Consider the following 24,892-nt stretch of genomic DNA (forward strand, 5'->3'; position numbering starts at 1 on the left):
ACCAAAAAAGCTCTTCCCGTTGAGTATGGTTGTAGACCCTTACAATTTAGTCGATGGTCTTGGTTTCGAAATAGATGCTTAGTATAACTGCACTACTACCGGATTTAATATAATAAGACACTGAATTTGATTTAGTGGTATCAATAGTTTTACAGGTTTATTAGTACGTATAGAAAATTTGCCGGTATGTACAAAGAATTTGCAAAAACAGTGATGACAAAAGGTATTATGAAGTTATATTGACTTATCGATAACATGAATGTGAATATAGAGATTACAAATGTCTATGTTAATATACAGATGACCAAATAATGGTGTGTTCCCGTACTGGTCATGTTATGTGGCGTTCATACTGATCGCTGTGACATCCAACATTCTCCCGGCCATGGCAACATTGTTGGCATTAGTCCTGCGTTAAACTGGTTGTATATGAATCAACATGGCATTACTCGGAGAAGAGAATAAATGACTGAACCAAATTCGTATGGCAATAAGTAAACAGGTTGTATATATATGAAATCCACATAGTTTTACTCGAATAGGAGAATAAGTGACTGACCCAAATTCGTATGGCAATAGTTAACAGGTTAATGAGCAACGATGGGTACCAAGGCGAGCTTTGTGATCGGTCTTTTGAACGTGCCCGTGGCTGTCTTGATGGTTACCACGCGAATGAGCTCATCGCTTCCGGGATGTAACGAGACCACGCGACCCATGGGCCACTGACCAACTGGAAAGCGATCATCTTTGATGATAACCAAATCGTTTTCCTTAATGCTCGGCTTCCTTTCTTGCCATTTAGTACGGATCTGCATAGTTGACAAAATATCCTCTTTGAATCGCTGCCAAAAGTGCTGAACCATTTGGTCCATTAGCTGATGTCGTTTAATTGGATTCGATTCACATGGTGGTTGCGGTCGAGATAGAAGAGCGTTGCCCGTAAGGAAGTGTCCAGGCGTTATTGCAGTAAAGTCGTTGGGATTATCCGTAATTGGTGAGATCGGTCTGGAATTTAGCACCGCCTCAATGCGGGTTAGGACGGTTGAGAACTCCTCAAAAGTCAATTTGGCCTTTCCGATTACTCTAGCCAAGTGAAATTTCATGGATTTCACCGCCGCTTCAGCTAAACCATTAAAATGAGGAGCACCGGGTGGGCTAAAATGCCATTGAATATGTCGATTCGTGAGAGCTGGGATAATTTCCTTTGCTATTGATCGGAGATATTGGGATTGGCTTCTTTGATTCTCATGATCAGCACCAACAAAATTCGTTCCGCAGTCACTGAATACGTCGTGACAAAATCCTCGCCTGGCCACAAAACGGTCGAATGCGTGTAGGAATGTTTGGGTCGAGAGATCGCCAGCTGCCTCCAAGTGAACTGCTTTGGTGGTCATGCAAGTGAACACAGCGACGTAGCCCTTGTATGACTTTTGGCCGCGACCTCTTGAGGAACGAATGTCATATGGACCTGCGTAATCGATGATGGTGGAAGCGAATGGTCGAGTGTTGTGGTTCACACGCACCGTGGGTAAGGCGGCCATTTGTTGTTGAGATAAAACTGGATGCGCCCTGAAACAAATAACACAGCTTCGGATGAGACGACGAGCGAGATTGCGCACATCTAAAATCCAGTAAATTTGTCGAATTTGATTGACGGTGACTTGGGGCCCTCCATGTAGCGTGAGGCGATGATAATGGTATACGATTAACGTCGCGAGGTGGCTCGTTGACGGGAGTATTATTGGAAATTTCTCTTCAAACGTAATAAAGGCATTTTGCAAGCGGCCATTTGCACGAAGAATATTATTATCGTCAATGAATGGATTAAGACGAAATAGTTTGCTAGATTTTGGAATTGGTTTCTTAGTGTGAACTGTTTTGAGCTCGGATGAGAATTCCGTGGATTGGATCCAGCGGATGAGTGACAATTCGCTATGTTGAATTTCGATAACTGTAGGAGGAGGGATATGTTGAATGAGGTGGCTTATTGGGTTCGAAAGCATTGCAATTGATGGACGTTGCCGTGTGAGGTTGATTGAAGATCTCATAATTTTCACAAAACGAATGGCGTATGCGACAGCTCGACGAAGGCGATTGAAGTTGGAAAATCGTTTAAGGAGTGGTTCCAATCCGCCCTCTTCCTTTGTAGTAAGATTTATGCTTTTGAATCGAGCACGAAGTTCGGAATCATCATCGTCGTGAAGTTCGTATGATGAGTTTGGCCATTCCGCTTGTGACAAAGATAGAAATGGAGGTCCGTGCCACCATAGTGACGAATCGCGCAGTTCGGTAATTGTTAAACCCCGACTGTTGAGATCGGCTGGATTAGCTGAGGAAGAGACATGATTCCATTGTTCAACTTCAGTCGACGCCAGAATTTTGTGAACGCGATTGCATACGAAGACAGCCCAGCGATTGGGATCTCCTCGAATCCAGGATAATACGACGGTGGAATCGGTCCACATAAAAACCTTGTCGATGTTGAGTCTCAATGATTGTTTGACAGCATCAAGTAATGTGACCGCCAGCGTCGCACCGCATAGTTCTGCTCTAGGTATTGTTAACGGTTTTCGAATGGGTGCCAGTTTACTCTTTGCTGCTAATAGGTTGACATAGACGTATCCGTTTACGTCGACCGTTCGGAGATAAATCGCGGTGGCGTAGGCCTTGGTTGAACTGTCGCAGAAAACGTGAAGTTGGTTGTTTTTGTTCGTTGAGGATGTACGGATCCAGCGAGGGATTTCAATGTACTTGATTAACTGAAGGTCATCCATAGTTTGGTTAAATTCAGACTGTAGATTGATACACGTTATGGGTTCATCCCAATCCAATTTCTGTTCCCATAGCTTGTTTAGAAAAATTTTTTCCTTGGTGACGAAGGGATTCAGCCAACCGAGTGGGTCGAACAGACGTGCCACTATCGAGGAGACATTGCGTTTTGTCAGTCGCGTCTCCGTTGGAAATTTCATCGAAAAGGTAAAAAAATCGCTGAGTCTTGACCATCCCAACCCAAGTGCTTTAATGGAATCTTCAGGATTGAATAAACACATCGTGGTTTCATCGCGATATTCGACGGGAATTTGCTTAAGAATTTCGGGTGAATTGCTCGCCCATTTGCGAAGTTCAAAGCCAGCACTGCGAAGCAACTTAATGAGTTCTTGAATCATTTGTATGGCGTCCTCGATTGTTTCGCTTCCGGTCGTGACGTCATCCACGTATGTTTCAAACTTAAGAGCGCTGTAGACCGCTGGCGAAGTGAGTTTGGCTTCTTCGGCCAATACGTGAAGAGTTTTAATAGCCTGATACGGTGATGGTGCGAGGCCAAACGTTACAGTTTGAAGCGCATATGTTTGAATGCCCGAATTGTCGTCGTCTTGCCATAAAATGTATTGATAGTGGGTGTCGTCTGGATGCATGTCGATGCAGCGATACATTTTTTCAATATCTGCAATGAAGGCATATTTGTGCGTTCTCCAGTTTAGAATAATTGAGACTAAATTGGCTTGTAAAACGGGACCGGTGGTCAAAATGTCGTTTAACGATTTTCCGTTTGTAGACTTGGCCGAGCCGTCAAAAACCTGTCGAAGTTTGGTGGTGAGGCTGGTTTCTTTAAACACTGCATGGTGGGGCAAATAATAATGCTTTTCTTGGATCTGGTGCATTAACTTGACCTGATTCAATTTTTGATACTCGTTAAAGACCTTAAAATATGCTTCCTTGAATTTGTCGTCACGGCTGAAGCGACGTTGTAGCGATTGAAAGCGTTGAAGTGCCACTTCGTAGGAGGAACCTAATGCAATTGACGGATCTAAATAGGATTTGAAGGGTAGGCGCACCATAAACTTTCCATTTCGTTGACGAAGGGTAGTCTCCTGGTAAAACCTTTCTGTCCATTCATCTTCCTTGGATATCGATCTGACAATAGGTACTTCCTCTAGTTCATAAAACCTTGTAAGCAAATCTCGTATTTCTGTTGTGGAAATATGGTTACACTGAGTTAATGGAAAGGTTAGAACATGATTTTGTTGAAATAATTCCCCAAACAGGATCCACCCCAAAGCCGTGCATTGAGCAATGGGATCACCGATCTCACCCTTACACACCCCGCTTTCAAGAATGCGACCGTATACATCGCCGGCCAATAACAAATCAATTTGGCCCGGAGTTGCATAGTGAGGATCAGCCAGTGATAAATTTTTAAGATGAGGCCAAGACTTCACTTTGACTGGATGCAAAGGCAACTCCGAGGTGATTGATGGAAGAACTGCAAATTTCGTTTTAAAATTAAAGTTAGGATTGACAATTGATTGAATACTAAGAATAACTCCCTTATCAGCAATTTTGTATTGAGATTCCCCCATGGGCCGGTAACCTATACAGAAAGGAATGAAGGGTAATTTCAGTCGTTGAACAAAGCGCGTAGTAATGACGGATTGCTGCGATCCATTGTCGATTAATGCACGAAGCCGGACAGGCTGGCCAGATGCATCAATGACATTGACAATTGCTGTTGCAAGTAGAATTGTGGAACTTGTGTGTACCAAATTGTTGGAAACCATTTGCGGATTAACCAAAGGCGCATGGTTAACGTGAGGTGAGTTCGATAGCGGTTCTGGATCTCGGAGAGATGTTGTATTTGATGATAACTTTGAATGGTTGAAATGCAATAAAGTGTGATGCCTACCACCACAGGTAAAACAAGAATGTTTGCTAGAACATGGTGTTGAGGTTGAATGACCGAGACAATTAAAGCACAGCTTATGGGTACTTGCGAACGATTTGCGCTCAAAGGGGGTCCATTGCAAAAATTGTTGGCACTTGCGAAGGACATGTGATCCCTTACACCCTTCGATCGGACAGATGATGGATTTTTTTGCGACGTGAAGATTTCGTATTTCCCTCCTGTTAACAGGCTTGGTGGATATATTGTTAGCCTTTGCATTAAGTGATGCTTTGGAATTGTTGTGGTGACTTGCATGAACGGCAGCATCAGCAATGAGAAATGTCGATTTCAAAAAGTCTAGTAATTGTTGAAGTTTTGCAACTGTCTTCGGTTCCTTGCGATATCTTTCAAAATCAAGACGTGTAGCTGGTGAGAGCTTCTCGAGTAAATGGAACGCAAAAAACTCAGAATTCGCCTCGGTATTGAACTTAAGGTTCTTCAATTGAACAACGTAGGCACGTGCAGAGTCATGCAATGATTTAAGCTCAGCTGCCGATTCACGTTGACTATAAGTCGGCAAATTCATAAATTTTCTCATGAATGCTGTAAACAGAACCTGATCATTACTATAACGATCCTTTAAATCATTGAGGGCTTCGTCATACGTGTCATCCATAACCTCCAAATGAGCGATGGATGACGTTACGTCTGTGGTAAGAAATGATTTTAGATACACAAATTTTTGATGCTTTGATAACTTTGGATTATTATGAATAGCTTGAAATGATGCAAAAAAGGTTGGCCATTTAGTTGGTTCGCCGTCAAATTTTTCTATTTTCAGCTCAGGAGGTCTAAACGTGCTATGGGTGTGAACTTCACGTATGATCGTATTAATCGTTTCCGTTGTTGCAGAAGCCGATGCAGTAGAATTAGGAAAGGCGGTTTGGGTTTCGTGGGTTTCATTTGGATACAGTTGGTCGAATACATTTTCGATATGGTCGATTGCATCTGCATGCTCAGATTGAAAAGACCCAAAGATGTCCCGTTTGAAATATTCGTCATCTCGAGATAATCTGGAACGCACCAATGTGCGATGGTTCGCATTGAAGGCTAAAAGAGTTTGCGAGATTCGATTGAGGCGTGTAGCAAACTGCCCTTTAGAACGTCGATTTGGTCCATCTTTATCGAAATTTGGTCGCTCTTTACGTAAACGTTCGAGCAGATCGATTTGTTCCGCCACCAGTTGCTCTTCTTCAGTGAGAGCCACTGATTTCTCAGCCGGTGAGTCGGTTCCCGGCATGTCGGTATAGAAAAAAAAATTGCCAACGAAATGATACAGTCACTTACCTCGAAATCCTGTTGCCTTTCGTCACAATTGGGGGGTTTACGGATTCGGATGGCCTTGATGGTGTATGCTGATAGAAATGATGATGAGCTTTGTAGTGTTGAACGCTCGCTCTTGGCGATTACAAACAGTCAGCTTTGTTCGCGTTACGAAGAATTGACTAAACGTGTTTGGCGATGCCTTTTGAGGTTAGGTGGACACAAGCGATTTCTTGACATCAGAGTTAGTGGTATTTCGCGAAAACTGATCCGGCTCGAAGGACCAGTGGCGGGAGCAGAATCCAAATTAGATTCTATATGAAATGCCGGGTCATATTCCGCGAAGCCAACGATCTCGTCACCTTACCTTTCAGCAGTTGTTTAAATGGCGTGATGAACCAACCAAAAAAGCTCTTCCCGTTGAGTATGGTTGTAGACCCTTACAATTTAGTCGATGGTCTTGGTTTCGAAATAGATGCTTAGTATAACTGCACTACTACCGGATTTAATATAATAAGACACTGAATTTGATTTAGTGGTATCAATAGTTTTACAGGTTTATTAGTACGTATAGAAAATTTGCCGGTATGTACAAAGAATTTGCAAAAACAGTGATGACAAAAGGTATTATGAAGTTATATTGACTTATCGATAACATGAATGTGAATATAGAGATTACAAATGTCTATGTTAATATACAGATGACCAAATAATGGTGTGTTCCCGTACTGGTCATGTTATGTGGCGTTCATACTGATCGCTGTGACATCCAACAATTGTTTTTATTTCATTATTTTCTATATAATTTAGGATAAAAGGTTTATCTAAGAGAATTGAAATTATTATTATAACAATGAATATTATGATACATGAAATTGTTATTTTAATTGATAATGAAAATATTTCATTTGATGCCAGTGAAGTAACATAAATAAATAATACTAATATTCCTCCTAAAAAAATTAAAAATAAAATATAAGAAAATCAGAATGTTTTATATAATATTCCTGTTAATATACAAATTTGTAATGTTTGTATAATTAATATTAGTCCTATAGCTAATGGGTGATTTATTTGAATAAAATTTATTCTAGAAATTAATGTAGTAATAAAAAAAGTTAATTGAATTATACAAGGAATAGTTTATAAAAATATTAATTTTGGAGATTAATGATAAAGAAGTTTCTTTTTTCTTGAAGTTTTAAAAAAATAATATTTATATTTGATTTACAAGACCAATGCTTTTATTAAACTATTAAACCTAATGTTAATAATTTTATATTGAGTATTACCTCTTATTTTATTTTTAATTGGGAGTTTAGTTTTTATTTCTAATCATAAACATTTGTTATCAATATTGTTGAGATTAGAATATATTGTTTTAAGTTTATTTTTTATATTATTTATATATTTAAATTTAATAGACTATAGAATTTTTTTAGAATTTAATTTTTAATTTTTAGAGTTTGTGAAGGAGTATTAGGTCTTTCAATTTTAGTTTCATTAATTCGAACTTATGGTAATGATTATTTTCAATCTTTTAATTTATTATAATGTTAAAATTTATTTTTATGTTAATTTTTATATTTCCTATTCGTTTTATAAAAAAATTATATTGAATGGTTCATTTATTATTATTATTAATAATATTTATAATAATTTTATTTAATTTTAGTTTAAATTATTTTATAAATATTTCTTATTTTATAGGTATAGATGTTCTTTCAAATGGATTAATTTTATTAAGAGTTTGGATTTGTATTCTTATATTAAATGCTCGTTATATTATTAATAAATTGGATAATTATAAAAATTTATTTTTATTAAATATTTTAGTTTTATTAATATTTTTAATTTTAACTTTTAGTTCAATAAATTTATTTATATTTTATTTATTTTTTGAAAGACGATTAATTCCTACATTATTTTTAATTTTAGGTTGAGGTTATCAACCTGAACGTTTACAAGCTGGAATTTATTTATTATTTTATATGTTATTTGTTTCTTTACTTATATTGATTAGTATTTTTATACTCAGTTGAGCAGAGCTCACAGAGTATATTAAGTTTGATTGGATAACGGTTGGTTGTACATATATAAAGGAATCGAGATAGATATAGACTTCCATATATCAAAATAATCAGGATCGAAAAAAAATTTGATTGAGCCATGTCCGTCCGTCCGTCCGTCCGTCCGTCCGTCCGTCCGTCCGTCCGCCCGTTAACACGATAACTTGAGTAAATTTTGAGGTATCTTGATGAAATTTGGTATGTAGGTTCCTGAGCACTCATCTCAGATCGCTATTTAAAATGAACGATATCGGACTATAACCACGCCCACTTTTTCGATATCGAAAATTTCGAAAAACCGAAAAAGTGCGATAACTCATTACAAAAGACAGATAAAGCGACGAAACTTTGTAGATGGGTTGATGTTATGACGCAGAATAGAAAATTAGTAAGATTTTGGACAATGGGCGTGGCCCGCCCACTTTTACAAGAAGGTAATTTAAAAGTTTTGCAAGCTGTAATTTGGCAGTCGTTGAAGATATCATGATGAAATTTGGCAGGAACGTTACTACTATTACTCTATATGTGCTAAATAAAAATTAGCAAAATTGGATTAAGAACACGCCCACTTTTTAAAAAAAAATTTTTTTTAATTCAAATTTTAACAAAAAATTTAATATCTTTACTGTATATAAGTAAATTAAGTCAAAATTCAACTCCAGTAATGATATGATGCAACAAAATACAAAAATAAAAGAAAATTTCAAAATGGGCGTGGCTCCGCCCATTTTCATTTAGTTTGTCTAGAATACTTTTATTGCCATAAGTCGAACAAAAATTTACCAATCCTTCTCAAATTTGGTAGGAGCATAGATTCTATGACGGTAACTGTTCTCTGTGAAAATGGGCGAAATCGGTGGAAGCCACGCCCAGTTTTTATACACAGTCCACCGTCTGTCCTTCCGCTCGGCCATTAACACAATAACTTGAGCAAAATCCGATATATCTTTACTAAACTTAGCCCACGTACTAACCTGAGCTCACTTTTTCTTGGTATAAAAAATGGGCGAAATCTGACCATAACCACGCCCACTTTATCGATATCGAAAATTACGAAAAATGAAAAAAATGCCATAATTCTATACCAAATACGAAAAAAGGGATGAAACATGGAAACTAGATTGGTTTGTTGACGCAAAATATAACTTTGGAAAAATCTTTGTAAAATGGGTGTGACACCTACCATATTAAGTAGAAGAAAATGAAAAAGTTCTACAAGGCGAAATCAACAGCCCTTGGAATCTTGGCAGGAATACTGTTAGTGGTATTGCATATATAAATAAATTAGCAGTACCCGACAGATGATTTTCTGGATCACCTGGTCCACATTTTGGTGGATATCACGAGAACGCCTTCACATATACATCTAAGGGCCACTCGCTTTTAAAACCCTCATTAATACCTTTAATTTGATATCCATATCGTACAAAAACATACCAGAGTCACCCCTGTCCCACCCTAATGGCGATATCTCGAAAAGGCGTCCACCTATAGAACTAATGCCCCCTCTCTCTTAAAATGCTCAGTAACACCTTTCGTTTGATACCCATATCGTACAAACATTCTAGAGTAACCCCTGGCCCACCCTAATGGCGATATCTCGAAAAGGCGTCCACCTATAGACCTAGTGTCCACTCCCTCTTAAAATGCTCAGTAACACCTTTCGTTTGTTACCCATATCGTACAAACATTCTAGAGTCACCCCTGGCCCACCCTAATGGCAATATCTCGAAAAGGCGTCCACCTATAGACCTAATGCCCACTCCCTCTTAAAATGCTCAGTAACAGCTTTCGTTTGATACCCATATCGTACAAACATTCTAGAGTCACACCTGGCCCACCCTAATGGCGATATTTCGAAAAGGCGTCCACCTATAGAACTAAGGATTACTCCCTTTTAAAATACTCATTACCACCTTTCATTTGATACCCATATCGTACAAACACAATCTAGAGTCACCCTGGCCCACCCTAATGGCGATATCTCGAAAAGGCGTCCACCTATAGACCTAATGCCCACTCCCTCTTAAAATGCTCAGTAACACCTTTCGTTTGATACCCATATCGTACAAACATTCTAGAGTCACACCTGGCCCACCCTAATGGCGATATTTCGAAAAGGCGTCCACCTATAGAACTAAGGATTACTCCCTTTTAAAATACTCATTACCACCTTTCATTTGATACCCATATCGTACAAACACATTCTAGAGTCACCCTGGCCCACCCTAATGGCGATATCTCGAAAAGGCGTCCACCTATAGACCTAATGCCCACTCCCTCTTAAAATGCTCAGTAACACCTTTCGTTTGATACCCATATCGTACAAACATTCTAGAGTCACACCTGGCCCACCCTAATGGCGATATCTCGAAAAGCCGTCCACCTATAGAACTAAGGATTACTCCCTTTTAAAATACTCATTACCACCTTTCATTTGATACCCATATCTTACAAACACATTCTAGAGTCACCCCTGGCCCACCCTAATGGCGATATCTCGAAAAGGCGTCCACCTATAGACCTAATGTACACTCCCTCTTAAAATGCTCAGTAACACCTTTCGTTTGATACCCATATCATACAAACATTCTAGAGTCACCCCTGTCCCACCCTAATGGCGATATCTCGAAAAGGCGTCCACCTATAGACCTAATGCCCACTCCCTCTTAAAATGCTCAGTAACACCTTTCGTTTGATACCCATATCGTACAAACATTCTAGAGCCACACCTGGCCCACCCTAATGGCGATATCTCGAAAAGCCGTCCACCTATAGAACTAAGGATTACTCCCTTTTAAAATACTCATTACCACCTTTCATTTGATACCCATATCTTACAAACACATTCTAGAGTCACCCTGGCCCACCCTAATGGAGATATCTCGAAAAGGCGTCCACCTATAGACCTAATGCCCACTCCCTCTTAAAATGCTCAGTAACACCTTTCGTTTGATACCCATACCGTACAAACATTCTAGAGTCACCCTTGGTCCAGCTTTATGGCGATATCTCGAAAAGGCGTCCACCTATAGAACTAAGGATTACTCCCTTTTAAAATACTCATTACCACCTTTCATTTGATACCCATATCGTACAAACACATTCTAGAGTCACCCTGGCCCACCCTAATGGCGATATCTCGAAAAGGCGTCCACCTATAGACCTAATGCCCACTCCCTCTTAAAATGCTCAGTAACACCTTTCGTTTGATACCCATATCGTACAAACATTCTAGAGTCACCCTTGGTCCACCTTTATGGCGATATCTCGAAAAGGCGTCCACCTATAGAACTAAGGATTACTCCCTTTTAAAATACTCCTTACCACCTTTCATTTGATACCCATATCGTACAAACACATTCTAGAGTCACCCCTGGCCCACCCTAATGGCGATATCTCGAAAAGGCGTCCACCTATAGACCTAATGCCCACTCCCTCTTAAAATGCTCAGTAACACCTTTCGTTTGATACCCATATCGTACAAACATTCTAGAGTCACCCCTGGCCCACCCTAATGGCGATATCTCGAAAGGGCGTCCACCTATAGACCTAATGCCCACTCCCTCTTAAAATGCTCAGTAACACCTTTCGTTTGATGCACATATCGTACAAACACATTCTAGAGTCACCCCTGGCCCACCCTAATGGCGATATCTCGAAAAGGCGCCCACCTATAGACCTAATGCCCACTCCCTCTTAAAATGCTCAGTAACACCTTTCGTTTGATACCCATACCGTACAAACATTCTAGAGTCACCCCTGGCCCACCCTAATGGCGATATCTCGAAAAGGCGTCCACCTATAGACCTAATGCCCACTCCCTCTTAAAATGCTCAGTAACACCTTTCATTTGATTCCCATATCGTACAAACACATTCTAGAAGCACCCCTGGTCCACCTTAATGGGGACATCTCGAAAAGGCGTCCACCGATAGACCTAAGGCCCACTGCCTCTTAAAATGCTCAGTAACACCTTTCATTTGATACCCATATCGTACAAACAAATTCTAGAGTCAGCCCTGGTCTACCTTTATGGCGATATCCCTAAATGGCGTTCATCCATAGAACTATGGCCTATTCTCTCTTAAAATACTCTTTAATACCTTTCATTTGATACACATGTTATACAACCACATTCCAGGGTTACCCCAGATTGATTTTCCTTATTTTGTCTCCATAGCTCTCAACTGAGTATGTTATGTTCGGTTACACCCGAACTTAGCCTTCCTTACTTGTTTTTGTTACCTTTTGTTTATTAAATACATGTTTCTGAAATAAAATTTAATAACTTTAAAATGTTTTATTTAATTTTTCCCTCAGTAAAACTTATTTGAGTACACTTCGGGTAATGTGGTACAGTATACCAAATTAAACTACGCGTGTATACCATATTACCCTCCAATTTTTGAGGAAGCGGCTTTTCAGGTTGCTGCATATTTCATCTTATAAAATGTAAACTGTCAGTTATACACAAGTTTTGTCCACATATGTCGTTCGTAATATTTTTCCAAGCAGCATGTGCTAGAAAAGACTGAAATTGGACTTGTAGTTTGGCAGAAATTACGCGTCAACCAAAAGGTATACCACAATTGCCGCAGTTCCTCTACTCTGTGAGCTCTGCTCATCTGAGTATAATTATAGCTGCGTTGGTTTCGTAGGGTTTCGTAGATTGTTTATAAATGGTTTTTAATTCCATATCAAATACGTTTGGGAAATATCGACCACATTGTAAACCAACGCTGACGTTTTTTGGAACGATTTTCTTTCATCTTTTGTCAAACAAGGGAAAATCACCATGTAGGAAAATGAACCCAGGGTAACCCTGGAATGCATTTGTGTGACATGGGTATTAAATGTACGGTATTAAAGATTATTTTAAAAGGGAGTGGGCCTTAGTTCTATTGGTGGACGCCTTTTCGAGATATCGCCATAAAGGTGGACCAGGGGTGACTCTAGAATGGGTTTGTACGTTATGGGTATCAAATTTAAGGTATTAATGAGGGTTTTAAAGGGGAGTGGCCCTCAGTTGTATATATACATATATGTGAAGACGTTTTCGTGATATCGACCAAAATGTGGAGCAGTGTGACCCAGAACATGATCTGTCGGGTACCTCTAATTTTTTATACTCAGTTGAGCAGAGCTCACAGAGTATATTAAGTTTGATTGGATAACGGTTGGTTGTACAGGTATAAAGGAATCGAGATAGATATAGACTTCCATATATCAAAATCATCAGGATCGAAAAAAATTTGATTGAGCCATGTCCGTCCGTCCGTCCGTCCGTTAACACGATAACTTGAGTAAATTTTGAGGTATCTTGATGAAATTTGGTACGCAGGTTCCTGAGCACACATCTCAGATCGCTATTTAAAATGAAGGATATCGGACTATAACCACTCCCACTTTTTCGATATCGAAAATTTCGAAAAACAGAAAAAGTGCAATAATTCATTACCAAAGACAGATAAAGCTTTGAAACTAGGTAGGTGCGTTGAACTTATGATGCAGAATAGAAAATTAGTAAAATTTTGGACAATGGGCGTGGCACCGCCCACTTTTAAAAGAAGGTAATTTAAAATTTTTACAAGCTGTAACTTGGCAGTCGTTGAAGATATTATGATGAAATTTGGCAGGAACGTTACTCCTATTACTATATGTACGCTTAATAAAAATTAGCGCAATCGGAGAAGGACCACGCCCACTTTTAAAAAAAAAATTTTTTAAAGTAAAATTTTAACAAAAAATTTAATATCTTTACAGTATATAAGTAAATTATGTCAAAATTCAACTCCAGTAATGACATGGTGCAACAAAATACAAAAATAAAAGAAAATTTCAAAATGGGCGTGGCTCCGCCCTTTTTCATTTAATTTGTCTAGGATACTTTTAATACCATAAGTCGAACAAAAATTTACCAACCCTTTTGAAATTTGGTAGGGGCATAGATTTTATGACGCTAACTGTTTTCTGTGAAAATGGGCAAAATCGGTTAAAGCCACGCCCAGTTTTTATACACAGTCTTCCGTCTGTTCTTCCGCATGGCGGTTAACACGATAACTTGAGCAAAAATCGACATATCTTTACTGAACTTAGTTCACGTACTTATCTGAACTCACTTTATCTTGGTAAAAAAAATGAACGAAATCCGACTATGACCACGCCCACTTTTTCGATATCAAAATTACGAAAAATGAAAAAAATGCCATAATTCTATACCAAATACGAAAAGAGGGATGGAACATGGTAATTGGATTGGTTTATTGACGCGAAATATAACTTTAGAAAAAACTCTGTAAAATGGTTGTGACACCTACCATATTAAATACAAGAAAATTAAAAAGTTCTGGAGGGCGAAATAAAAAACCCTTGAAATCTTGGCAGGTATTACATACATAAATAAATTAGCGGTATCCAACGGATAATGTCCTGGGTCACCCTGGTCCACATTTTGGTCGATATCTGGAAAACGCCTCCACATATACAACTACCACCACTCCTTTTTAAAACTCTCATTAATACCTTTAATTTGATACTAATATCGTACAAACAGGTTCTAGAGGCACCGCTGGTCCACCTTTATGGCGATATATCGAAAAGGCGTCCACCTATAGAACTAAGACCCACGCTCTTTTAAAATACTCATTAACACCTTTCATTTGATACCCATATCGTACAAACAAAGTCTAGAGTCACCCCTGGTCCACCTTTATTGCGACACCTCGAAAAGGTGTCCACCTATAGAACGAAGGCCCACTCCCTTTCAAAAATACTCATTAATACCTTTCATTTGATACCCATATCGTACAAACAAAGTCTAGAGTCACCCCTGGTCCACCGTTATTGCGATATCTCGAAAAGGCGACCACCTATACAACTACCACAACTCCCTTTGAAAACCCTCATTAATACCTTTAATTTGATACCCATATCGTACAAACAAAGTCTAGAGTCACCCCTGGTCCACCTTTATTGCGATACCTCGAAAAGCGTCCACCTATAGAACTAAGGCCCACTCCCTTTTAAAATACTCATTAACACCTTTCGTTTGATACCCATATTGTACAAACGCATTCTAGAGTCACCCCTGGTCCACCTTTATGGCGATATCTCGAAAAGGCGACCTCCTATACAACTACCACCACTCGCTTTGAAAACCCTCATTAATACCTTTAATTTGATACCCATATCGTACAAACAAAGTCTAGAGTCACCCCTGGTACACCTTTATTGCGATATCTCGAAAAGGCGACCACCTATACAACTACCACCACTCCCTTTTAAAACCCTCATTAATACCTTTAATTTGATACCCATATCGTACAAACAAATTCTAGGGTCACCCCTGTTCCACCTTTATGGAGATATCTCGAAACGGCGTCCACCTATGGAACTAAAGATTACTCCCTTTTAAAATATTCATTAACACCTTTCATTTGATACCCATATCGTACAAACAAATTCTAGAGTCAACCCTGATCCACCTTTATGGCGATATCCCTAAATGGCGTCCACCTATAGAACTATGGCCCACTCCCTCATAAAATACTCTTTAATGCCTTTCATTTGATACACATGTCACACAAACACATTCCAGGGTTTCCCTCGGTTCATTTTCCTACATGGTTATTTTCCCTTATGTTGTCACCATAGCTCTCAACTGAGTATGTAATGTTCGGTTACACCCGAACTTAACCTTCCTTACTTGTTTATTTATATAATACTTATATAAATTTAAATTTTTATTTTTTATATAAATATTTATTTAATTATGATTTATTATATTTATCATTAATTATATCTTTTTTAGTAAAAATACCTATATTTTTAGTTCATTTATGATTACCTAAAGCTCATGTGGAGGCTCCTGTTTCAGGTTCAATAATTTTAGCAGGAATTATATTAAAATTAGGGGGTTATGGTTTATTACGAATTTTTTCATTTTTAAAATTTAGTGGTTTAAAATATAATTATATTTTTATTAGAATTAGATTAGTTGGGGGATTTTTGATTAGTTTAGTTTGTTTACGTCAAACTGATTTGAAATCTTTAATTGCTTATTCATCTGTTTCTCATAAAAGAATTGTTTTAAGAGGTATTTTAACATTAAACTATTGAGGGTTATCTGGTGCTTATGTATTAATAATTGCTCATGGTCTTTGTTCATCTGGTTTATTTTGTTTAGCAAATATTACTTATGAACGATTAGGGAGTCGTAGATTATTAATTAATAAATGTTTATTAAATTTTATACCTTCAATAACTTTATGACGATTTTTATTGTGTATTTGTAATATATCTGCTCCTCCATCATTAAATTTATTAGGAGAAGTTTCTTTGTTAAATAGAATTATTAGATGATCTTGGTTAAGTAAAATTATATTATCATTAATATCTTTTTTGGGGGCTTGTTATACTTTGTATTTATATGCTTATACTCAACATGGGAAAAATTTTTCTGGTTTATATTCCTTTAGAGTGCGGAAAATCCGAGAATATCTTCTTTTGTTTTGTTGAAATATATTGCACGGCACATTTATATACAACGACCATATTCATGCAACACTGTTTTTATTATTCTATGTTCTTTGTACATAATTTCAACTTGTTCAAATGAAATCGAAGTGACTTGCTTTTTAACTGCGTTCGAGTAAACATCTCAATAAATATATTATAATCAAAGTAACTTGTTTTTCTTCATTGGGTACCAGAAGCAAGTTTGGTATAGAAAGTGTTCTTGTAAATCCAGAGATATCTCAAGAGATATAAGCATAAATTTCAAGAGGTTATAGGACCAGGTGCAAATTCATTGGTGCCTAGAAAATAACAAGTTCGAGACAGTTACCAAAAAGAAATAATTGGTGAAACGCAATATATACGTATACAATAAGTGTGTATAGCAACGATGAGTTCGTCTCTGTTCAATATTGCGAAATTGGATGAGTCCAATTATGACTCGTGGAGCATTCAGCTCAAGAGTGTACTAATACACCAAGAATTGTGGGCAGTAACTTCTGGTAGTGAAGCTTGTCCAGCGCCTGCGGAAAATGGCGACAATAAAGAAGTTTTAGCATGGAAAGCTAAAGATGAAAAAGCATCTGCTACAATTATTTTAAGCATTGGCGTTATGCAGATAAACCACATCAAAAATTGTACGACGGCAAACGAATCATGGAATACCCTACGCGATGTGCACAGACCAAAAGGGCCAATACGAAAAGTAACGCTATTCAAACGCTTACTTGGAATGCGTATGACCGATGGTGAGTGCGTGCAACAATATGTGTGTAACTTTGTGTCAGTGGCAGATAAGCTTGGAGAAATTGGCGTATCGCTTCAAGATGAGTTCTTAGTGATAATGCTACTCGCAAGTTTGCCAAAATCTTTCGAAAGTTTGGTGGTAGCATTGGAATCAAGAGATGATCTTCCAAAGCTAAGTGCTGTAAAGATTAAGCTAATTGAAGAAGGCGAGCGACGCAAGTGTACGAAGTCTGAAAATGCAGAAGGCAAGGCACAAGCATTTATGGTGCGCGAAAATATATGCGCAAAATATACAGCAAAAAATGAACAGATAAACACACGGTCGGGTACATCAAACACCAACAACAACAAAAACAATCAAAGAAACAAGCGTCAAAATTTAAAATGTTTCAGTTGCGGCAAGAAAGGCCACTTTGCAGCCGAGTGCAGAGAGAAACAACAACAAAATCATCAGAAAGGCGACAACTACAATAACAAGAACGGATTATTTGCAACAGTAAATGAAAACGTATTAAATGCAGACGTTTGGTGCGTTGACAGTGGCGCCTCATCACATTTATGTTGTAATCGAAATATGTTCGTTGAATTTGAGAAATATGAAGAAGAAATCATGCTAGCTGGCGACAACAAGATGTTGGCTACAGGCAGAGGAGTTGTGCGATTGAAATCCAACAAGTTTGACGTAACACTAGTGAACGTGTTGTATGTGCAAGGGTTGCAATGCAACTTTGTATCAGTTTCAAGGGCAGTCAACAGTGGGTACAGCGTGGAATTTTACGGAAACACGGCAACAATCAAGAACAAGCACGGAGGTACAATTTTACGTGCAAATAAGGTCAGTGATTTGTTTATATTTGAAGCAAATAAAAACACACTGTTTTTTGCAAGGAAATCTGTTGAAGAGGCAAATAAATGGCATTCTCGTTATGGCCATCTCAATTTTGCTAGCATAAAATATTTGAACGACAAACAAATGGTGCGGGGACTGAATGTGAGCATACCAAAAGATATGATTTGTACGGTATGTATGCAAAGCAAATGTACACAGAAACCATATAGCAATGCTGAAAACAGAGCAGTAGATGTTTTGGGTTTAGTACATACAGATGTATGTGGCCCTATGAGAAATGAATCAATTGGTGGCGCAAAATATGTTTTGACTTTCATTGACGACAAGTCGCGATATGTATTTGTTTATTTTTTACGAACAAAAGATGAAGTCTTTGAAAAGTTTAAAGAATTTAAGCTTATGGCTGAGTGCCAGACTGGTAAAAAACTTAAGATTCTGCGTAGCGATAATGGTACAGAATTTGTTAATAATGTCTTTGACAAATATTTAAAAGATAATGGTATAGTGAGACAGCTTACCGTGCCCTACACACCCCAGCAGAATGGTGTGGCAGAGCGGTTTAACCGAACTCTTATCGAAATGGCAAGATGTATGTTGCTGAGTTCAGGTGTAAGTGAATCGTTATGGGCAGAGGCTGTGAATACTGCAGCTTATTTACGAAACCGGTCACCAACAAGGGCGTTATATACGCAAACCCCATTTGAAGTATGGCATAATTATAAGCCGACGGTATCTCATTTACGTATTTTTGGTTCAGTTGCAATTGCATTAGATAAGCGACAAAATAATAAGTTCAAAGCAAAGGGGAAAGAGTACATATTTGTGGGTTACTCTGATACATCGAAGGCATATCGGTTGTATGATAGTGAAGCTAGGCGATTGATTGTCAGCAGAGATGTGTTCTTTGTTGAAAGTATGACGTCAATGCCACGTAATGATTATTGTTCAGCTAAAAATACAGCTGATGGTGTACAAGATGGTACACAGGTACTTGAAGTGGTCATACAGCACAACAGTGGCGATAAATGTGTAAATACGAATGTAAATACAGACGAAGATGAAATGCAACAAGCAGCATCGACAGTAAACAGCGAAAATGAATTTGAATCAGCCGAGTCAGCTGAAAAAGAAGAAGCACATACTGTGGAAAATGTAAAGAGAGGCCGTGGTAGACCAAGTCTTTATCGTAGCGGATCAAGAGGTAGACCAAAAAAAGTATATAATTATTTGAATATAATGAAGTATGAAGGCATTCAGATACCTGATACAGTTCAAGAAGCTATGGCAAGTAAATACAGTAATGAATGGTATAGAGCTATGCAAAATGAATATGAATCATTGTTAAAAAATGATACGTGGCAAATTTCGGAATTACCTAAGGGCCAAAAGGCGGTACGTAGCAAATGGGTATTTACTTTGAAGAAAGATTAAAATGGCCATGTAGAGCGTTTCAAAGCAAGATTAGTTGCGAAAGGTTGTTCTCAAACTTATGGCGTAAATTATAATGAGACATTTTCTCCGGTGGTACGATATAGCACAATAAGAATGATTTTTGCAATAGCGGCTGAATTTGGTTTACATCTACACCAAATGGATGTATCAACCGCGTACTTGAACAGTGAGTTGTGTGACGAAATATATATGTACCAGCCAGAGATGTTCATAGATAAACATTTCCCAAATCATTATTTAAAGTTAAAGAAAGCATTGTATGGCCTTAAACAGTCAGGGCGACAATGGAATATTAAGCTTGACAGTATTTTAAAGAAGATAGGTTTCAAAGCATGTGAGAGTGAACCTTGTGTGTATGTAAAACACAGTGATGGTAATGTCAGCATAATAGCAATCTATGTAGATGATTTGTTGATAGCGTGCTCTGAATATAAACAGATGCAACAAATAAAGAAAAGTATTTCCGATGAAGTCGAGGTAGTCGACAAAGGACCTGTACAACATTTTTTGAGTATGGATATAAATCGTGATGGGGAAACAGGGCCTATATGTATTGGACAAAAATCACATATACGTAAATTGTTGAGCGAATATGGAATGAATGATTGCAGGCCAATTACAGTTCCATTAGATGCAGGGCATCAAGTTAATTGTGACAAAAGTGAGTGTCAGAAGGCTGATCAAACAAAATATCAGTCGTTAGTTGGGTCATTGATGTACTTAGCCATATGTACACGACCGGATATTTTACACTCAGTAAGTAAACTTGCTCAACGTAACAACGATCCACATTCAGAGCATATGGCAGCAGCGAAACGAATCTTGCGTTATCTAAACACTACGCAAGACAAACAGTTAAGATACTATAGCACCGGAAAAGACATAGAAGGTTTTGTTGATGCAGATTGGGGCGGCGATGACAGCGATCGAAAATCTTATACTGGTTACGCATTTTTCTTCGCTGGTTGCGTATTTTCGTATGAATCGAAAAAAACAGGCAACAGTTGCATTGAGTAGTACCGAAGCGGAGTATATGGCTTTAACAGCTGCAGCAAAAGGGGGCAATTTATTTAAAGCAGGTACTGAAAGAAATGAACCTTCAATGTCCGAAAGCGATTGTAGTGAATGGTGACAACTTAAGCGCCATGAATCTTGTTAAGAACCCGGTATATCATTCAAGGAGTAAACATATTGACATCAAGTATCATTATGTTAGAAATGCTTATAGAGGAGGCGAAATTGAATTAAAATATTGTTGCAGTAGTAACATGGTAGCAGATATATTAACTAAGAATTTGGCTAGGCCTAGTCACGACAAATTTACTAAATTGTTAGGTTTAAGCTAAATTATTTGTGTATTGATTTAAATTGAATTTTAATGCACGAATATGACCGTTGAGGAGGCGTGTTGAAATATATTGCACGGCACACTTATATACAACGACCATATTCATGCAACACTGTTTTTATTATTCTATGTTCTTTGTACATAATTTCAACTTGTTCAAATGAAATCGAAGTGACTTGCTTTTTAACTGCGTTCGAGTAAACATCTCAATAAATATATTATAATCAAAGTAACTTGTTTTTCTTCATTGGGTACCAGAAGCAAGTTTGGTATAGAAAGTGTTCTTGTAAATCCAGAGATATCTCAAGAGATATAAGCATAAATTTCAAGATGTTTTTACATTGATTTCCATTAAATATATTGATCTTAAAAAGAGATATTTGTATAATTTGATTTTAAAGTAATTTAAATAGTTTAATTAAAATATTGATTTGTGAAGTCAATGATATGATTTAATCATTTTAAATTGTGAAAAAATTATCTCTTTGTAATATTGGATTTTTATTATTAATTAATTTTAGATTTTTATTTTTTTTATAAGTTTAAATTTTTTATTAAAAGATTTAATTTATTTTTTGGAGTGAGAAATTATTAGATTAAATTCTTCTAGAATTGTTATAACTTTTTTATTTGATTGAATAAGATTATTATTTATATCTTTTGTATTAATGATTTCTTCTTTTGTTATATATTATAGAAAAGAGTATATAATAAGTGAGTTAAATATTAATCGTTTTATTATATTAGTTTTTATGTTTATTATATCAATTATTAATTATTTCTCCTAATTTGATTAGAATTTTATTGGGTTGAGATGGATTAGGATTAGTTTCTTATTGTTTAGTAATTTATTTTCAATATTTAAAATCGTATAATGCTGGTATATTAACAGTATTAATAAATCGTGTTGGTGATGTTGCTTTTTTATTAGCTATTTCTTGAATATTAAATTATGGGAGTTGAAGATTTATTTTTTATTTAGAATTTATAAAAAATGATTTTGAGATGAATGTTGTAATATTATTAATTATATTAGCAGCTATAACTAAAAGAGCTCAAATTCCTTTTTCTTCTTGATTATCTGCAGCAATAGCTGCTCCTACTCCTGTTTCTGCTTTAGTACATTCTTCAACTCTTGTAACTGGTGGAGTATATTTATTAATTCGGTTTAATATTTTATTATCGGGTTCTTTATTAAGATGTATTTTATTGTTTATCTGGATTAACTATATTTATAGCTGGATTAGGTGCTAATTTTGAATTTGATTTAAAAAAAATATTGCATTATCTACTTTAAGTCAGTTGGGTTTAATAATAAGTACTTTATCAATAGGTTTTATAAAATTAGCTTTTTTTCATTTATTAACTCATGCTTTATTTAAAGCATTATTATTTATGTGTGCAGGTGCTATTATTCATAATATGCATAATTCTCAAGATATTCGTTTGATGGGGGGTTTAAGAAGTTTCATACCTTTTACTTCAACTTGTTTTAATGTTGCAAATTTAGCTTTATGTTGAATACCTTTTTTAGCTGGGTTGTATTCGTGGTGTGATGGTAGCGTGCTCCGCCTATCACACCGTATGCCCTGGGTTCAACTCCCGGGCAAAGCAACATCAAAATTTTAGAAATAAGATTTTTCAATTAGAAGACAATTTTTCTAAGCGGGGTCGCCCATCGGCAGTGTCTGGCAAGCGCTCCGATTGTATTTCTGCCATGAAAAGCTCTCAGTGAAAACTCATCTGCCTTGCAGATGCCGTTCGGAGTCGGCATAAAACATGTAGGTCCCGTCCGGCCAATTTGTAGGGAAAAATCAAGAGGAGCACGACGCAAATTGGAAGAGAAGCTCGGCCTTAGATCTCTTCGGAGGTTATCGCGCCTTACATTTATTTATTTTTTTTTTTAATTTTAGAAATAGTTTCTATAAATTATATTAATTTTTTTTAGATATTTTTTGTATTTTTTTTCAACTGTTTTAACTGTATGTTATTCATTTCGTTTAATTTATTGTTCAATAGTTGGTGAATTAAATTGTGGGTCTTTAAATATATTAAATGATGAGGGGTGAATTATGCTTCGAGGTATAATAGGATTAGTAATTAGAAGAATCGGCAGTGTTTGGCAAGCGCTCCGGGTATATTTCTGCCATGAAAAGCTCTCAGGGAAAACTCATCTGCCTTGCAGATGCCGTTCGGAGTCGGCATAAAACATGTAGGTCCCGTCCGGCCAATTTGTAGGGAAAAGCAAGAGGAGCACGACGCAAATTGGAAGAGAAGCTCGGCCTTAGATCTCTTCGGAGGTTATCGCGCCTTACATTTATTTTTTTTTTTTTTAATTATAAGAATTTTAGGGGGTAGAATATTAAGATGATTATTATTTGTTACTCCTTATATAATTTGTTTACCTTTTTATATAAGATTTTTAACATTATTTATTTGTATTTTAGGAGGATTATTGGGATAAATAATTTCTAATGTTTCTTTATTTTATTTTAATAAATCTTTAAATAATTATTTAATTATTAATTATTTTGGATCAATATGATTTATACCTTATATTTCTACTTATGGATTAATTAACTATCCTTTAGTATTGGGAAATATAGTTTATAAATCTTTTGACCAAGGTTGATCTGAATTTTTGGGTAGACAAAATTTATATAATAATTTAATTAAATATTCTCAATTATTCTTTGTTTTTCATAATAATAATTTAAAAATTTATTTAACATTATTTATTTTATGAATTATTATATTGATAATTGTATTATTATTATTGTTTTATTCAAATAGCTTAAATTTAGAGTATAACATTGAAGTTGTTAGGGTAATTAAAACAATTTTTGAATATATATATATAAATTTATTTATATATATATGTATATATATATATATATATATATATATATATAAATTTATATTTGTGTATATGTAGTGAATAAATTATAGTAATATTTTTTTAATTTTACAATGAAAATGTAATGTTTTATTAAACTATATAAATTATAGAAGTATATATGGAATTAAACCAATAAAAGATAAAAGTTAGCAGCCTTTTCTTGATCATCTTACTTCTTTAATTAGAGTTTATGATCTCATTTTTATCATTAACAATGATAAGCCTCTTTTTGGCTTCAATTAACTATTTTGAATAAGGGTATAAATATTACCTAAGGTTAGGTCGAAACTAAATGCAATAAAATTGCTTCATTATTCAAGGTAGATTGAACAATCAATATTTTTTGAATGCAAATCAAATGTTATTTTTAACTACTACCCTATTTATTATATAATTATTTTGATCAGTTTAATATTCCTTGGTTTCATTCATGATAGAGTCCAATAATTAAAATAAAAATAAATGTGATTGAAGTAATAGTTCATATAAAAATATTTGATAATTTAATAATTATAATTATAGGTAAAATTAATGCAATTTCTACATCAAAAATTAAGAAAATAATGGTAATTAAAAAGAATCGTAAAGAAAAAGGTAATCGTGATGATGATTTAGGGTTAAATGGTGAACATTTTTCTCGATCTCTTAAGGTTTTTTTGGATAAAATAGATGCAATAATTATGATGATTGTTGTAATAATTATAATTAATATTATTATTGTTAAGATTAAATAAATTATCTATACTACTGTTGTTAGTAGTCTTTATGATTGGAAGTCAAATATACAATTATATTACATAGATTTATTAATTTAATTATATTATATAGATATTAATTAATAAATTATTAATTTCCTCATCAATAAATTGAGATATATACTAGTAATCATACAATATCTACAAAATGTTAATATCAGACAGCTGCTTCAAATCCGAAATCATGATTTTTTGAAAAATGATAATTTAAGTGGCGAATTAAACAAATTAATAAAAAAGTTGTTCCGATTAATACATGAATTCCATGG

The 24,892-nt window shown here is 36.0% G+C and overlaps 2 pseudogenes; both read left to right on the plus strand.

The window, feature by feature from the left end:
- Positions 1-7,539: 7,539 nt before the first annotated feature.
- On the plus strand, positions 7,540-21,362 carry LOC137234317 (NADH-ubiquinone oxidoreductase chain 4-like; annotated as a pseudogene).
- Positions 21,363-21,544: 182 nt separating this feature from the next.
- On the plus strand, positions 21,545-24,602 carry LOC137235237 (NADH-ubiquinone oxidoreductase chain 5-like; annotated as a pseudogene).
- Positions 24,603-24,892: the final 290 nt, after the last annotated feature.

Source organism: Eurosta solidaginis, chromosome X (genome assembly GCF_040869045.1).
Source record: "Eurosta solidaginis isolate ZX-2024a chromosome X, ASM4086904v1, whole genome shotgun sequence".
Classification (NCBI taxonomy): Eukaryota; Metazoa; Arthropoda; class Insecta; order Diptera; family Tephritidae; genus Eurosta; species Eurosta solidaginis.